Source organism: Eumetopias jubatus, unplaced genomic scaffold, assembly GCF_037043125.1.
Source record: "Eumetopias jubatus isolate StellerSeaLion01/CBP00866 unplaced genomic scaffold, mEumJub1_p1.0 scaffold_5, whole genome shotgun sequence".
In the NCBI taxonomy this organism is placed as follows: Eukaryota; Metazoa; Chordata; class Mammalia; order Carnivora; family Otariidae; genus Eumetopias; species Eumetopias jubatus.
In genome coordinates, this window is record NW_028274811.1 from 131,469,340 (window position 1) to 131,475,339 (window position 6,000).

Consider the following 6,000-nt stretch of genomic DNA (forward strand, 5'->3'; position numbering starts at 1 on the left):
GGGTAAGTCAGGAGGGTAAGAGTTCCCTTCTACCTAAGGGAAGAAGCAGAGGTCAGAGTGATGTGGAACCATGAGCCAAGAATTGTGGGTGACTTCTAGAAAATGGATTAAGCAAGGCAACTGATTCTTCCCTAGAGTACCTAGAGGGAATATAACTTTGCCAATACCTTGATCTTAAAAGTTCTAAACTCAAGATTTATAAAAGCAGTCGCTTAACCAACTGAGCCACCCAGGCGCCCAACACATTCATATTATTTTTAAACCACTAATTTTGTGATAATTTATTAAAGCAGTAATAAAAAAAATTGGATATTTAAGAACAAGAAGGTAGTATGAATATTAGAGCCATATATAAAGGACTGGAAAAAATTAGCATTCTTAATTCTAAAAGATCTTCATTTAGGAAATTCTATTAGCTATGGTGGGAATCAGAATTTTCCCCATTTATTTTCTGTTTCAAACAATGTCTATTTTTGCTTCTAGTTAGGGTCTTTGGAAAGCGTTTATGATGTGGCTTTCCAGTTTTTCCAGTCAATAGATGGTGCTTACTTCCTCATTCACTCAGTGTTTGGTAATAGAAATGTGGTGGAATTTGGTTTTGCAGTGGAAATACGCTCAGGTCAGCTTAATAGAGGCATGGAGCAGGGGAGAAGAATTGTAGCTGAGATCAACCTAAACAAGTTAACCCCTTGCCAACCTACCCAACAGACTGTAGATGCCTGAGGATTCTCAGCTGAGATCAGCAGAGACCAGAAGAATAGATTCAGCTAATCCCAGATTAAATTGCCAAACAACAGAACCCTGGGCAAAATAATTGTTGTTTTAACCCACCAATAATTAGTGTAGTTTGTTACAAAGCAATAACTAACCAATAGACAGTTTTTCCATGAAATGGATAAAATGTAAACAATCAAGATTTCAAGATGACTGAGAAAAGAATGCAGCTTCTAAGAATGGCATATTTCCAATGTCTACCATAATATGGCCTTCAGAAGTCTGGATGTAAAAGACATTTTTTGTGAGAAATCAACTTCAATATGTTAAGCCTCTGATAAAACAGGTATGTTTGTTATAGCACAGCTTATTCACCTTCATTTTTAAAGGAGATGTAGTTGCAGATCGAATTTGTCATAAATATGCTCCGATAAGGATGGCCAACGTTTATTGAAATCTTAATGTTTCTCAGGCACTATTCTGAAGGCTTCCTTCGCAAGTTTAAATGCTTTTAGTGCCCTCGATATCCATATGAGTTATGTGTCGAGATTATTTTCACTTTGAAGACACAAACACTGAAGTATAGGAGAGTTAGTAAATTTCCTAAGATTACATGACTTATAATTGCTAGCGCCAAAATTGATGAGTAAAATATAAATGTATTTCTAATCAATCTACCACAACATTTGTCTCAAAAAGAAAATCAAAAAACAAAACCTAGGGGCGCCTGGGTGGCTCAGTTGGTTAAGCAACTGCCTTTGGCTCAGGTCATAATCCTGGAGTCCCAGGATCGAGTCCCACATCTGGCTCCCTGCTCCGTGGGGAGTCTGCTTCTTCCTCTGACCCTCCCCCCTCTCATGCACTCTCTCTCTCTCAAATAAATAAATAAATAAATAAATAAATCTTTAAAAACAAACAAACAAAAAAACAAAACATAGTTGGGTTCTAATCTGTTCACTTCCTGTCAGTTCCACACACAATAACCACATTCAAAATGCTGTATTAGATAGCAATTTGAACTAATGTATTCATCTTTTTAACCCATATTTCTTTTTCTCAACTTCATGGCAATTACTTGGAGACTATTTGCCTTCAATGTGAAGACAGCACCTGTTGTGGATTAAATCTTGTTCCCCAAAATATGTGTTCAGTTCGTAATTATCAGTGTGTGATTTCATTTGGAAATAGGGTCACTGCAGATGTAATTAAGATGTAAGTCAAGAAGAGGTCTGAAGATTCAAGATTGACCCCAAATCCAATCACTGGTGGCCTTATAAGAAGAGACAAAGATATACAGAGACACAGGGATAATGGTATGTGAAAAAAGGCAAAAGTTGGAGTTCGGCATCTACTAGATAAGGATTGTCATCAAACTGGGAGCTGGGAGAGAGGCATGGAACGTATCACCCCTCAGATCTTCCAGAAGGAAACAATCTTGTTGACACTTTGTTGATTTTGGACTTCTAGCCTCTAGAACTGTAGAAGAATAAATTCTTGTTTTAAGCCACTTTGTGGTACTTTGTCATGGCAGCCTTAGGCAACTAATAAAATACCCTTGACCTAAACTTTGCCATGAGTATTTTTATTCATCAAGCAATTTCACTTGGCACCAGTCCTTGAACTAATAATCCTTGCAATTCAGGCATATGCTAGACTGAAATACTTTTCATTCAAACCTCACTTAAAACCCTTATGTTCTGGGGACTAAAAGTAGTAGCTATTCTAAACTTGTAAGCCTCTAAATGTGTAACCTGTCTTTATTTCCTTTTGTTTCTGCTTACAAATTGGACTTTTTTCTCCCCCGAGTTCATCTCTTATAATATTTTGTCAGGTGCAGCCAATAGTAACCAGCATTTTTCCCATCTAAATTTCTGAGTTCCAATATTTATCTCTAAAGTTTTAGTTACAGTAGGGCTATATGATTCTTGAAAATTTATCAGACAACAAAATTAGTAAATATTTTGTCACAGCATTACATTAAAACACTTTCCCAGCCTCAATGATCATTTTCCTTGATCTTTACCTCTCAAAGGATGCATAGGGAGAGTTCCCTGGAAGCTCTCTTATAAGGACATTAATCCTACTCAGAAGAACTCCATCCTAATGACCTCACTACTTCCTAAAGGCCCCACTACCTAATACTATCACATTAAAGTTTAGGATTTCGGGTGCCTGGGTGGCTCAGTTGGTTAAGCAACTGCCTTTGGCTCAGGTCATGATCCCAGAGTCCTGGGATCGAGCCCCGCATCAGGCTCCCTGCTCAGCCAGAAGCCTGCTTCTCCCTCTCCCACTCCCCCTGCTTGTGTTCCCTCTCACGCTGTCTCTCTCTCTCTCTCTCTTTCTCTGTCAATTAAATAAATAAATAAATAAAATCTTTAAAAAAAAAATAAAGTTTAGGATTTCAACATGTGAATTTTGGAGGGATGCAAACATTCTATCCATAACAGTCCTGCTAACTAAAACAATGCTGGGAACTAAGGACATCCATATATCATCCCAAGTTGAAAGGGATCATGATATTAATAAACACTTGTAACGTTTATCAAAGTATATCTATGTAAGTATACATTTAATTGATATTTCTGATTGACAGATGAAGTTTTATAAAATTTTTTAAAGATTTTATTTATTTATTTTAATGATTTTATTTATTTGAGAGATAGAATGAGATAGAGAGAGAGCATGAGGGGGGGAGATCAGAGGGAGAAGCAGACTCCCCGCCAAGCAGGGAGCCGGATGCGGGACTTGATCCCGGGACTCCAGGATCATGACCTGAGCCGAAGGCAGTTGCTTAACCAACTGAGCCACCCAGGCGCCCAAAGCAGATAAAGCTTCAGACACTTCAGACAGTTTACACTAAATTTTGTACAATGTTTCCAAAGTGAACCAGTAGGCCCACTTTGATATTCTTTTGGTCCTAAGAGAAATTCTACCTCTTCTATTACTTAGAGAAATCTTGTAATTGAAAAATATAGTAAAGTTACTTGAAAGGGAAAATAATTTTGATAACAGAAACTCAACAGTGTAAAAAGTGTAAACAGTGTAAACAAAAACAAAAAAGAAACAATAAACCTTACATATGAGATGTTTTAATGAGGCTGAGCAAAAAATGTCTTTGTTTTTTGGAATTTTACTGACAAAGAGAGGTATTCTAGGCAGTCATTAAATCAATTGCACCCATTTAAAAGGACTAGAATCATATTGCTTAAAATAAGTTAAAAAGGCAACTTTGATTGGCCTAGCTTGAATTTTATATTGCTGTTTGCCTGTCAGTGAAGTGACATGTCTCATTTTGTGAAGACATGACCCAAATTTTTCCATTTTTATGGCTTCATTATTTTACATTGTGGAATTTGTCAAGGCTGATGGAGGCAGGGAGTCCTTGTTTCTGATTAAGAGAATCAGTTGCTTTCTTTAGTGATTTTCCTACCATTTTGAAATGTTTAATTATACAATAGAAACATTCTTAATTTCCAAGGCTTAAAATATATCTTTGTAAATCATTTTGTAAAATAGTCACACACCCTACATGCATTAACCCCCAAATGTGAATCATCTGTTTTCACAGAAGATAAAATAGAGTGCTCTTTATTATGATTCATTCAAATTATCTCCTAAATTTGCAAAAATTCAATGTTTTACTTATTTATACACATATATTTTTATAAAGTGAAAAATAACAGATCAGCAACAATGGAAGCAGTTCATATTTCAACATAAGAAATTGTCTGTGATATAAATCTGTTAGTAACCATTTTTTTCTATTCTAAATAGATTATCTCAATGTTATATAACAATAAAAATAATAAAAATGTTTTTCTTAATTGTTTGATCTTTAAAAATATTAAAAGTTTGTAATAGCTAATGTCTATATAAAATTCAATATTTTAGTGAGGTATTTTCTTGTAAAAAGGACAATCATATGAACATTTAAAAAATTGATTCCCTATATGCAAAATTACAATTTTATACGTTGCAGTAACGCTACATAAAATTATAAAAAAAAGAACTTACATCTTGTAAACACTTTGTGTCTTTCAAATGAAAATGTGTGACTATGAATACCTGTAAATCAAATTGTATTTTTTAAAATTTTTAATATAATTTAATTATTTTTTTTTTGTTTGGTTTCTTTTTCTAAAGGGATCACCCTTTCTAGTCTACTGTCTTTATATAGTGAGCACAATTCAATATTCCCAAAATGGTTCCTATCCCATTGGGAATTTAAACCCTAAATTCAGCAGTCATGGTTTTTTGCCTATTCAATACTATAGGTTCCATATATAATTCTTTCTCTCTCTTTCTCTGTTTTTTTTCTTTCCATTTCTTTCCTTTCCTCTCCTTTTCTTTCTTTCTTTCTTTTTCTTCCTTTCTTTTTCTTTCTTTCTTTCTTCCTTCCTTTCTTCCTTCCTTTCTTTCTTTCTTCTTTTTTCTTTTTTCTTTTTCTTTCTTTCTTTCTTTCTTTCTTTCTTTCTTTCTTTCTTTCTTTCTTTCTTTCTTTCTTTCTTTCTTTCTTCCTTCCTTCCTTCCTTCCTTCCTTCCTTCCTTCCTTCCTTCCTTTCTTCCTTCCTTTCTTCTTTCTTTCTTTCTCTCTCTCTTTTAAATATCAGTAAAACAAACATAGCATAAAATTTAACATCTTAATCATTTTTAATTGTTCAGCTCAGTAGTGTTATATATTCACATTGTTGTGAAAGCTATATATAGAAATTTGCATCCTGTAAAACTGACACTCTATACTCATTGAACAACTCCCCATCCCCACCCCACACCCCAGAGGAAATGTCTCAATGAACTTGAATATTCTAAGTATCTCATATAAGTGGAATAAATACAATATTTGTTCTTTTTTGAAAAACATATTTGACTAAACATAATTTCCTCAAGATTGACTCATGTTGTAGCATGTGTTAGAACAACATTCCTTTTTAAGGCTGAATAATATTCCATTGTATGTATATATCACTTTTTATTTATTCATTGACCCATTGAAGGGCATTTGTTTTTGTTTCATATTTTGGCTATTATAAATAGTGTTGCTATGAACAAGGATGTGTAAATATCTCTTAGGGAGTCTGCTTTTGATTCTTTTGGATATAAACCCAGAAGCAGAATTGCTGGATTATATGATACTTGTATTTTTAATTTTTTGAGGTAGTGTCATACTGTTTTTGCATAATGGTGATACCATTTTAGATTACCACCAAGAGTGCATAAGGCTTCCAGTTTTTCCATATCTTTAACAACACATTATTTTCTGTTCTTATTTTTGATGGTAGCCATCCT